Source organism: Mobula hypostoma, chromosome 21 (assembly GCF_963921235.1).
Source record: "Mobula hypostoma chromosome 21, sMobHyp1.1, whole genome shotgun sequence".
NCBI lineage: Eukaryota > Metazoa > Chordata > Chondrichthyes > Myliobatiformes > Myliobatidae > Mobula > Mobula hypostoma.
The window spans coordinates 11,894,492-11,907,521 of record NC_086117.1 but is presented as its reverse complement, the minus strand read 5'-3'; the positions used below and the strand labels follow the sequence as shown (position 1 = coordinate 11,907,521).

The window sequence follows — 13,030 nt, the reverse complement described above, 5'->3', positions numbered from 1 at the left end:
TTTTTTATTCAAATGCACATCAAAACATTGAAACGTGCACTGAAATATGTTGCTTTTGCATCAACGGCCAACACAAACCAAGGATGTGCTGGGGGGCAGCCTGCAAGTTTTGCCATGTTTCTGACACCAATGTAACATGCCAACAACTTACTAACGCTAACCAGTATGTTTTTGGACTGTGGGAGGAAACTGGACTGTCCAGATGCGGTCACAGGGAAAACGTACAAGCTCCTTACAGACAGCAGCGGGAATTGAACCCAGCTTGACGATTGGTGGCACTGTAAAGCATTGCGCTAACCACTACACCACTGTGCCACCCCAATTTAGTGTTCGAATTAGGTTCTCAACTAAACAGGAAGCAAAACTGGTAGCACAACACTGTGTACCAAAAAAATTATGGCGAAGTATGTTGAAATATTTGAACATAAAAAGGTGAGATATTTGCAGGTCACTTTTGTAAATGAATATTAGTCACATCCGATGAACATTAGCAGTTAGATGACTGAAGTTATTTGACCATTTCTAGCGTAGCTGCAACAAAGTACCTTCGGGTGCCAGTATAGCACAGACAAAAAAGTTCCTGCTAAAGAGAAAAATTAGCTTTATTTGTCACATGTACGTACATTCAAACATTGAAACATACACTGATAGTCTCTCTCTCCCTCTCTCTCTCGTCCGTACAGCATACGGTCTCTGTCTCCCCCTCTCACTCACTCCTCCCAAAGGAAGGTCCCTGCATTCGAAGGATCTCTCTCTCTCCCTCGATGCTGTCAGAGGATGGTGCCAGAGTTCTGGGTCTGTGGTTTGTGGATTGGACTGTAGTTCACATTATGGTGCATTTCTTAGTTTCTAGTCGCTCCTTTTTCCGTTCTATTTTGGGCGACTTTGAATCGGGGCAGCCTGCAGGTAACAAACACTGAGCTGAACTCAATATGGACTCTTTCGATTTTGTGTTTTATATTCACTCATTCTTTCTTTCTGCTGTTTGCGCGATTTGTTTTTTGCGCATAGGAGGGGTGATGTTTTGTCTTTGAACAGGTTCCACGGTTTTCTTTGTTTCGTGGCTGTCTGTGGGAAGATGAATCTCAGGGTTGTTTACTGCGTATTTGATAATAAATATACTTTGAATCCTTTGAAATTCGTCGTTTGCATCAACCACCAACACACTTGACCGTGACAATGAATCCCCCAGGTTCACCCCTCTCTGGCTAAAGAAATTCCTCCTCAACTCTATTCTAAAGGGACATCTTTCTATTCTGAGGTTGTGCGCTTTAATCATAGACTCTCCCACTATTGGAGACAGCCAGTGAGGCGGTGGGCGGGGGGGGGGGGGGGAGATGGTAAATCTGCGAAATTCATTGCTACACCCGGCTGTGGAGGCCAAGTCATTGGGTATATTTAAAGCAGAGGTTGTAGGTTCTTAAATAGTCGGGGGTCAAAGGTTACAGGGAGAAGGCAGGAGAGTGGGGTTGAGAGGGGAAATAGATCAGCTACCAGCAAATGGCAGAGCAGACTCAGTGGGCCAAATAGCCTAATTCTGCTCCTGAATCTTACAGTCTTAATTCATTATTGAGACAAAAGAAAATACATGAAAACCCTGCTTGTTAAGTATATTTCTAGCCAACTGTCAACCACGTAATGCTTTACAGCACCAGCAGTAGGAGTTCAATTCCTGCCAATCTGGTAACGAGTTGGTACATTCTCCCTGTGACTGTGCGAGTTTCCTCTGGGCACCTCTGTTTCCTCCCAAGGTCCAAAGACACACGGGTTGGGGTTGCTGAGTTGTGACGTGCTATGTTGGCACTGAAGGCACTGCGACTCTGACAGGCTGCCCCCAACACATCCAAGGACTCCACACAAATGATGCATTTTGCTGTACGTTTCAATGTACGTGTGACAAATAATGCTAAGCTGAATCTTATCAGTTTGTAAAAAGTGTTTAAATGAGGGAAGTAGAGGGCCCCAACAGTTTCTGAATTATTCTCCTGAATAGAATAATTTAGATGACAACTTAGGTCATATCATCTGACCCACTTAGCAAGTTACAGAAATACCTGTCTATCCATGAGCCATTCCAGTCTGGATGTTGTACAAAGGAGACCGGAGAGCAGCCGGTGTTTGTATCACACATGGTTCACACATGAAGGAAGGAGTCTGAGTGCACACCTACCTCAGAAGGGGTCATGTGTAACATAACGAGATCTGGAGCAGAGTGCCTCTAATCACGGTAACGGATGAAGAAACAGTCCAGGTGCCAAGCTGCAGAGCAGAGCCGAGCACGAGCTGGCTTCATCAGTGTGAAGTCAACAGAACCAGCTCCTGGTATATTTACATGAATTCACCACAGTTTTAATTCACTTTTTTATATAAAAAAAATTAGATGTTATACTGTAGTATGGCAAATTTTATAGTGAAGCAGATGAGTTTAAAGACAGCATGGGTACATGGTCAAGGTGGTGAGGTTATAGTGGGAGTGGGGGCATTGGTTAGTCAGGATTTCTGAATAAGCAAAAAGTGAATTATTTGAGTTTTACTGCTCATGTATTTTATTTTATTTAGAGATACACCACGGTAACAGACCCTTCTGGCCCACTGAGCCCGCAACACCCAATGTGACCAACTAACCTTCTACCACATCTGTCTTTGGAATATGGGAGGAAACCCACATGTCATGGGGGGAACGTACAAACTCCTTACAGACAGCGGCGGAATTGAACCTGAGTCACTGGTGCTTTAATACTGTTACACTTCGCTACTGTGCTACCCCATGTGGTATTTCATTAGACTCTGAGCCCACAGGATAGAGGAGAATTAGGTCACTCAACCTATCCAGTCTGCTCTGCCGTTCAATCTTGGCTGATTATTTTCAACCCCATTCTACCGCCTTCTCCCTGTAACACTCAATCCCATTATCAATCATGTCTTTCTTTCCGCATCTATCTATCTATTTGGAAATACAGTGAAAAACAGGTCCTTCCAGCCCAATGAACCACACCACCCAGGACTACACCGATTTAACCCCAGTCTAATCACAGGGCAATTTACAATGACCAATTAACCTACTAATCGGTACATCTTTGGAATGTGGAAAGAAACTGGAGCACTCTAAGGAAACCCACGCGCTCACTGGAAGGACAAACAAACTTCTTACAGATAGTGTCGGAATTGAATACCGAACTTCAGTGTCCCAAGCTATAATCGTGTTACGCTATCATGTTACATCATGTTACTGTAATAGTGTTATGCTATCATGTTGCACTACATTACTGTAATAGTGTTACACTGCCATGTTACACTATGTTACTGTAATGATGTTACACTGTCATGTTACACTACATTACTGTAATAGTGTTACACTGTCATGTTACACTGCATTACTGTAATGGTGTTACACTATCATGTTACACTACATTACTGTAATAGTGTTACACTATGCTATCATGGTGCCGAATGTAAGGAGAGTTTGGCCTATCACCACCAGTTTACAGAATATGAAATCATTGTATGAAAATTGACTTACTGCTTTGAACAGGAAGGGTTTGGCAGGAAGCCTGAGCTATCACAACATTCTGGCAAAATTATAATCATTAATTATTGAAAAAAGTCTTCGACACAACTATAGCATGTCTGCCATCACATCATCAGTTATAAAGGCAGATTGAGAAGTGCAGTGTGGACTAGCTTGGATTTTCTATCCAGTGTTACCCCATTGCTGTCCCACTGCGGCCATATGATTTCTATACTTACAACATTAAATTTGTTTCCACCTTTCCATTTAATCTCCAGGCTCCAGTAAGACATTCCAGACATCAGAAATAAACTTTCACTTCACCAGGCTGAACCTCGGACCACTAAAGCTGAATTTAATGCAACTTCCTTTGGACACATTTTCCATAGTCTCTCATCCTCCCTGAAGCTTCCTCTCGTGGCCAAGGAGTGCAGATTTCTCCAAGTGTTTCATTGCAACTTAAGTTCAAGTTCAAGCTTATTGTCACTTAACCTTACACTTGTACACAGCCAAATGAAACACCATTCCCTTGGGGCCAAGGTGCAATATGTTGCATACAGCACTTATAGTTACGATCCAGCACGTGCTGTCACAATTAGCACGTCCCTCACTGGCACGGTCTGAAGACTGACAGGTTGACAGAATGTGCGAGGTGCATGGTTACTTTATTTAGAGATACAGTGTGAATCAGGCCCTTCCAGCCCAGTGAGCCACACCACCCAGCAACCCACCTATTTATCACAGGACAATCTACAGTGACCAACTAACCTACTAATCAGTACGTCTTTGGACTGTGGGAGGAAACCAGGGCATCTGAGGGAAACCCATGTGCCCTCGGGAAGAGCATATAAACTTTCTTTCAGGGGATGCCGGAACAGAACTCCAAGCTCTGAACTGTAATAGTGTTGCACTGTGACACCCATATGACACCCATTAAGCTACAGTGACACCCATGTGACACCCATTAAGCTACTGTGACACCCATGTATGACAGTATCATGTCACTGGCACTATTATAATAAAACAAGCAGTCATATACATGTGTGAATCAGCAGCAATAAAAGATGAGGTGACCAGTGCATGGTGACAGTGTGTCTGCGAGTTGGGGAGTGGAAGTGCGGGGGGAGGGGAGGCGTTCAGTCAGGGTGTCCATGTGTGCTGGGCAGCTGCACGTGCCAGGGTGGTAAGAAATCTAACAGCCTGGGGGAAGAAACTGCTACCCAGCCCAGCAATTCTGGTTCATTTGCTGCAGTACCTTCTGCCTGACAGCAGGAGGGCAAAACAATTCTGCGAAGGATGGGAGGTATCTGAGAATGCTGGAGGCCCTGTGTATGCAGCGCTCCTGACATATGCCCTGAAATCAAAGCACTAAGATGGGCACCAGCCCTGTGAGGCTTCCTGTAAATCCACTTTGTAGTTAACATATAGAAACAAAGAAACATAGAAAATAGGTGCAGGAGTAGGCCATTCGGCCCTTCGAGCCTGCACTGCCATTCAGTATGATCATGGCTGATCATCCAACTCAGAACTCTGTACCAGCCTTCCCTGCATACCCCCTGATCCCCGTAGCCACAAGGGCCTTATCTAACTCCCTCTTAATTATAGCCAATGAACTGGCCTCAACTGTTTCCTGTGGCAGAGAATTCCACAGATTCACCACTCTCTGTGTGAAGAAGCTTTTCCTCATGTCAGTCCTAAAAGGCTTCCCCTTTATCCTCAAACTGTGACCCCTCGTTCTGGACTTCCCCAACATCGGGAACAATCTTCCTGCATCTAGTCTTAACAGAGAACCCGTCCAGGAGGTCCACGAGATGAACCCAGAATGAAAGGTTAACATAAGAGAAGCAGTCGATGGCTCTAGGCCTTTAATTGCTGGAGTTTAGAAGAATGAGCCAGAGCTCATTGAAAACTATTGCAAGATCTGGACAGAGTCGGCATGCAGAGGATGTTTGCTACAGAGGGCAGTCTAGGACCAGAAGACATAGCCTCTGAATAGAAGGATGTCCCTTTGGAACAGAGATCAGGAGGAATTTCTTTAGCTAGAGCATGGTGAATCTGTAGAATTCATTGCTGCAGAAGCCATTGGGTATATGTAAAATGGAGGTTGATAGGTTCTTGATTAGTAAGGGCATCAAAGGTTATGGGGATAAGGCAGAAGAATGGGGTTGAGAGGGACAACAAATCAGCCATGATGGAGCAGTCTCGATGGGTCAAATGGCCTAATTCTGCTCCTATATCACTAGAACTAGAGGTCATAGGTTACCGGTGAAATATTTAAGGGGAACATGAGATAGAATTTCTTCACTCAAAAGGTTGAGAGAGTGTGGAATGAGCTGCCAGTGGAGGTGGTAGATGTGGGTTCAATTTCAACATTTATGAGAAAGTTGGATAGGTACATGGATGGGAGGAGTATGGAGAGCTGTGGTCTGGGTGCAGCTCGAAGGGACTGGGCAGAATAATGGTTCAGCATGGACTAGACGGGCTGAAGAGCCTGTTTCTGTTCTGAAATTTTCTGTGACTCTATATCTCGTGGCTTTAATGGAAAGATTATTTGAATTTGCCCCGCTTTGCCTGTTTCTTGAGATCATGATTACGAAATGGCGAAAATTACTTCTCTAGAATGAATGTGACAAACAATTATTATAGTACGTGGTGACCTCTGTGCTTCAGGCTTTGGCCAAATGTGCCTTATAAATCTCCGAGAAAAACTCATAACACACAAAAGAATTGTATGAACCAGGTTGTAATGTGTGAATGGTTGCCACACTTTGATGTTACTGTGCTGCACATTGCAATGATGACAGGAGCAGATGTCACATTCCAGAGGCTTTTAAGGCAAAGCGTTTTTAATAGCACCTAAAAATCCTCCTGTGGAAACATCCAATCACCTGCCACCCCAAGGACGCAGTTTACTCATCCGCAGGGAAAGATGGAATTTTATGAAAGTAACATTTAAAAATTAAATGTTGGTGTCTCGTTGTAAAGTTTGAGTTATCTCTGACTCGGCGCACATTTACACCTACTGAAAAGGTTCATTGTGCCCTGGTCAGACAATGTTTTTTTCCACAGCTTTTGATCCTGAATTCACCCCCTGTTCTCGAACCAAACACATTTATGTAACCACTGTCTTTTTGCTTGCCCTGAGACCCCTCATGCCAAACACAATATAAACTTAGAGAAAGACTTCACGTTGTTGCCTCCCTCAATGTGTTTATAATCCTGCACAGATAGAACATTGTGGTCTCACTTCTGTGTGGGTATGCTTATTCCTTCACCAATGGCCCCTACCATCCTGATCATGCTCTCTTCTCATTGCTGCCACCGGGCAGGAGGTATAGGGGCCTTAGATACCACATCCCCAGGTTCAGAAACAGTTACTGTCCTTCAACCAACAGGCCCCTGTACCAATGTGGATAATTTCACTCACCTCAAAACTAAACTATTCCACCACCTATGGACTCACTTTCAAGGACGCTACAACTCATGTTCTCAATATTGTCATATTTATTTATTTATTTATTTATTATTTGATTTTTCTTGAACTTGCACTGTTTGTCCTCTTTTGCACAAAGGTTGTTTGTCCATCTTTATTTGGTGTGATCTTGTTTATTAATTCTATTATATTTCTTTGTATTTACTGTGAATGCCTGCAAGAAAATGAATCTCAGGGTGTGGTGACATATGACAGGGGTCCCCAATCTTTTTTGCACCGCGGACCGGTTTAATATTGACAATATTCTTGCGGACTGGCCGACCGGTGGGGGTGGGGGGTGTTCAAGTAGGGTTAAACTCCCCTCAACATGTCTTTTACAATTAGGGTTGCCAACTTTTTCACTTCCAGATAAGGGACAAAAGTAGCAGTCAGATACGGGTCACTTTGTTTTACCCCGAGGAAGACTACCATGACCATGAAGCCTTGCGCGGGCACCTGTGTGCGCCTGCGTGACGTGCGCATGCACGTACGTACCGATTTTTTCCCACAAATCGGTTTTGGCTTAATCTTCCTGACTACACTGTACATACATTATTTCTACTTTATATAGGCTGTGTATTTATCATATCACTTCTGCTTTTACTATATGTTAGTGTTATTTTAGGTTTTATGTGTTATTTGGTATGATTTGGTAGGTTATTTTTTGGGTCTGGGAACGCTGAAAAAATTTTCCCATATAAATTAACGGTAATTGCTTCTTTGCCTTACGCCATTTTGGCACGAAAGGTTTCATAGGAACCCTCTACTTTAGTGGGGGAAATACGGGACAAGGGCGGTCCCGTATGGGACAAACCAATTTAGCCCAATATACGGGATGTCCCGGCAAATACGGGACAATTGGCAACACTATGATCAAGTTCTGGGCTGCAGGTTAATTAGCCTCTGTGAATTATGCCTGGCCTGTTGGGTGGTTAAACACCATGGGGAGTTGATGAGAGCAGAATAAAATGTCCGTGGGTCAAAGAGCCTGCTTCTACCATTGGGAAGTACAAGAGCTGGAAGAATCTCACTCAATGGTTTAAGAATAAGTACAGGAGGTGGAAGGGTGGAGATACGTCTCTACCAAAGGAGGTGTAAGGTGCTTCTTCCCTCCGCTAGCCTGCAGGTCACCCTTGGGCAAGGTGTAGCACCTGCTTAGCTCCCAATCGGGGTCATGTGAAGCCATGGGAGCAGGTGGTGGATGGTCGTATGAGCAGCTGATGCATATCACGTCCTGGTTATGCGAGCACTAACGCCAGGCAGACAATCTCTGAAGAGTATTGAATATGGATGGGGTCACCTGTCTTGTAAAGACACTGCCCAGAAGAAGGCAATGGCAAACTACTTCTGTAGAAGAAAAATGACAAGAACAATCATGGTGAAGACCATAACCACCCAAGTCATACAACCCGGCACATAACAAATGAATGAATGGCAGGAGGTACCTAACAAAGAGGCCACCTTTTTGCCTACATTTGGCATTATTCTCTTGCTATTCTTCAACAGAAATAGAAAGACCACTTAAAAAAAATATGTTCCACAAGCCAATGTAAGGGTTGTGTCAGCAGATTTGTTGCTAACTTGAATATAAGCTATCCACAAACCAGATCGCTGGGGCCTCATTATCCTTTCAGATGTATAGAGTGCTCTCTAATATCCTCCTTGCTGTTTTGGACAGGATCAGAGCTCTCAGTAATGAACACATCGTTCTTTCTCTGAGCACAACTTGGCAACCAGCTTCTTGAGGTAAACGGTACGCCGGTAATCTTTCTGTCGGCAATGACCTGCATTGGAGGAGGTTGATAAAGGGCCTACGGATTACAGTTGCCAAGTGCCCCCAAGCTGATGTTTAAGTCATTTTGAACAATTTAACAATTAATAGCACAGTGCAATAAGGGAACACAGATGTAGCAGCTGACATTCATTACTGAACCAAAAGCCTCGAAGGTCAACTTAATTGATCGGGAAGTTAAACATCCAACGAGCTGAAATATGACTGCTCCAATAATTCACTCCTTCCTGAGAGGTTCACTGGAGCACAGCAAAAGGCAGGTCCAGTTTTCCAGCCACATGAAGCTGCTTAGGTTGTCTGAAAGTTAAAAGCTGTCTAGACAAATATTTTGTCAGTGTGCAAACTTGAATCTCGTCACTAGGCCAGAAAGCTGTTTACTGTTTACCTGTGCTGCACTTTTCTACATGCATTTTGAATTATATTTTATTAACTTTTTACACCGTAATAGTTATACCATAAATAAGTTAATAAAATATAAGTGAGTTAAGTGAGATAATATGCTATATTTATCCAATAATATTTTAGTTTATGTGCTGTGAGTGATATTTGTTGCATAAGTACACTTTGGTCTGGGGAATGTTGTTTTGTTTGGTTGTATATATGTACAGTCAGATGACAATAAACTTGAACTTGAACTCTTTCCACCAGAAGGAAAGAGAGGTCAGACACCTGGGACACACATGGCCTTGAGGCAGTCAGTGGGCCTCTGCCAAACAGTCTGTGGAGGTGACTTCAAAAGCCCTGTGAACACTCTACACAGTCACGCGCCTAGATGATCCTCAGCAAAGAAACAAAATCTAAAGACACAAAAAACCTGAAGTAAAAACAGAAGATGCTGAAAGGACTTAGTTGACTAGGTATTCCGCACTAAACACCATTTTTCTCGTTTGTATTGGAAGTAGTTAGTTCTGACACAGAAGTCATCAACCTTCAAGTAGTAACTCTCTCCATAGCTGCTGCATGCCATGTTGAGCTCTTCCAGAATCCTGGTTTTATTTCACATATGCATCATCTGCAGTTTCACTCTCCTGTGTTTAATTCTCAGTACCAGTATTCATCCTTCGCTCGTATCCTGCCTTCTCCATTTACCCACGCCTGTGGTTCACATTCCTTCACTGCCCTTTCTCAGCCAGCACAGCCACCAATTGAGTCATTCAGTCTCTCTTTGTCTCACTCTAGTTCAGATATTTCCTTTGTCCTCTCCACTCTTCTCTGCAGCTGAAAGCTTCCTTGACTTTGAGATTTTCTGGGCACAGATGCTCTCTGCAGATATCGCCCAAACTGCTGAAGTTTTTCCAACATTCTCTGATGTTATTTACCCACAGGAGTAAGTCCATTTGGGATGTCAGAGTACAATGGTCATCACTGTTGGCTGTGCTTTGGGCTCCTGGAATACTGCAGCACACAAGATGTTCATTCAGATCACCTTCTCATCATCAGCCACAATACTGTCGACTGAAGCGCGAAGCTCCATTAGAAGTTCGGAAGTCTGCGGAAGCCTCCATCTGCGAGTCTGTTGGGGAAGTCGGAGCCGAGTGATGAGTCCACTGGAGGCTGGAGGCTTGTCCTGCGGTTAAAGGACCGTGTATGTGCATTGAGAGGGAAAGAGGAATGGGGCTTGTTTTGCTGTTGTTGTTTTGTTACTTGTGTCCTGTGTTGCTCTGCTCAGCATGGTGAGCCTGCTACATTGGTGCCGGAATATGTGGTGACTATTATGGGCTGCCCCATCATCACATCCTTGGGTTGTGTTGGTTGTTAACACAAATAACACATTGCATTGTACATTTCAATGTAGGTGTGCTAAATAAATTAATCTGAATTGTACACCAATCCCAAAAGCCCCTTTTCCCCCACAGCTCGAAGAGTTAAGACCCCTCAAGTAACTGTCCAATTCCTTTTGAAAGCACTGACTGCTTCCTCCAGCAAGCTCCAATATCTTGTGCTTGAGGCTGAGCTCATGCTACAACTAAAGACCTCAGTGCTAACCCAGAATGTTGTCTAGTCCCATTGCCTTCACAGTATTCAATGGTTGGAGTGAATCAGATTGGTCAAGGACTGGCCTTCTACTAGTGTAGATTTCAGGAGGAAGAACTCTACTGGTGGTGACATGACTTGAGATATCCTGAGGCTGTGAAAGGGTTCTATAAACGCCTGACCCACTGAGGTCTCCGAACATTTTGTGTGCTGCCTCAGATTTCCAACATCTGTTGTCTCTCTTGTGTCTCAATAAATGCACATCATGTTTTCTCCTTCTGGTGTCTTAACATCCCAATGATTAGTAAATTAACTTCCAACAGTAGTCCCATCAGTTTTGCTGCTGAACAGATATGCTTTGTCTGCATACAGTGCAGTGAATGGCATTCCCTAAGTGGGGAAATGACTCATAGTTCCTCCTCCAAATCAAGATATGTTAAAAGCAAATGTTAAAGCTTAGAGCTAACCAGGATTCTTCAGTGACACCATAAACTGTAAGAACCAGCCCGTGCTTTTTCAATATTTTCTGACCTTTTCAACGAATGCATACTTTTAATTGGTGGTAGGGTGGAGATACGTCTCTACCAAAGGAGGTGTAAGGTGCTCCTTCCCTCCACTAGCCTGCAGGTCACCCTTGGGCAAGGTGTAGCATTGGCTTAGCCCTCCCGATCAGGGTCATGAAGCCATGCGAACAGGTAGTGGTTGGTTGTATGAGCAGCTGATGCATATCACAAGCCCTGTTTAATCAAACACTGACACCAGGCAGGTAATCTCTCAAGAGTATTGATAATGGCTGTGGTAACCCATCTTGTAAAGACACTGCCCAGAAGAAGGCAAAGGCAAACCACTTCTGTGGAAATATTTGCCAAGAACAATCATGGTTATGGAAAGACCATGATCGCCCATGTCATATGACGCAGTACATAATGATCGAACGATACTTTTAATGCAGACCAGGGAACATATTAAAAATATGCACACGTACAGAACATAGTCTTTAACAAGAAAGCAATACCGAAAGCACTTAAATATATCAAAATGATTCGAAATAAAGCCATTTACTCAGACATACAGAGAAGCTTAATAGAGGAATTACATTCCATGGCCATTTTATTAGCTACCCCCTGCATCTAATAAAGTGGCCACTGAGTGTATGTTTGTGGTCTTCAGCTGCTGTAGCCCATCCACTTCAAGCTTCAACATGCTGTGCATTCAGAGATGCTCCACTACTCACCACAATGCATGGTTATCGGAGTTACTGTCACCTTCCTGTCAGTTTGAACCAGTCTGGCCATTCTCCTCTGACCTTTCAAATTAATAAGGCATTTTCACCCCCAGACTGCTGCTCGCTGGATGGTTTTTTTTCTTATTTGTCGCACTATTCTTTGTAAATTCTAAAGACTGTCGAGTATGGAAACTCCAGGAGATCAGCAGTTCTGAGATACACAAAGGCTTCAACGGTACATTTAACGTCAGAGAAATGTACACAATATACATCCTGAAATTCTTTTTCTTTGCAAACATCCATGAAAACAGGAGTGCTCCAAAGAACCTCAAACCACCCCCATCTGACACCAACAATCATTCCACAGTCAGTCACTTAGATCACATTTCTTCCCTATCGACGTTTGATCTGAATAACAAATGAACCTCTTGATCACGTCTGAATGCTTTTATGCATTGAATTGGTGTCACATGATTGGCTGATTAGGTAATTACATTAACGAGCAGGTGTATCTAATAAAGTGGCCAATCAACATTATTTGGATTGAACCCATTAACTCAGACATGCAGAGAAGCTTAATAAAGGAATTATTTCACATGCAGAAGAAGAAATAAACTAAAAGTGATCTCATTTATTGCCATGCAGATAAACCTTTAATTCCATTTTGTGACTTAGCATCTCAAATCGTCTCTGCGTGCCCCTCAAAATGCTTGCACTTTGAGCTCTTACAGCAGCTCATTCTCGTCGACACAACAAGTGAAATGACTGCTTTTCTTTTTGGATATTTTCTCTTAATTGATGGAGATTGATGAAGATTCAAGGAGCTTTGAAAGAGCCTGACAAGATTTTCCACATACCAGACAAGGCCCCTGGAAAGAGTCGAGCAGAGTACATGGAACATTTTGTACTCCGCACTCCATAAGAGAGACTGAGGACTGCCATGCGGTGCAGAGAAAAGCAAGCTGTTCAAAGCATAGCTCATTGTGTGTGCTTTAACCATATTACATTGTAATCTGACTAGTGGGAACCAAGGAATTCTATCAAATAAGGTAGGTGGGA

The 13,030-nt window shown here is 43.4% G+C and overlaps 1 protein-coding gene across 4 annotated transcripts in view; it reads right to left on the bottom strand.

Moving 5' to 3' along the window:
* LOC134359788 (ras-specific guanine nucleotide-releasing factor RalGPS1-like) overlaps window positions 1-13,030 on the bottom strand; it is a 756,496-nt gene that overhangs the window by 111,012 nt on the left and 632,454 nt on the right. The window lies entirely within an intron of this gene.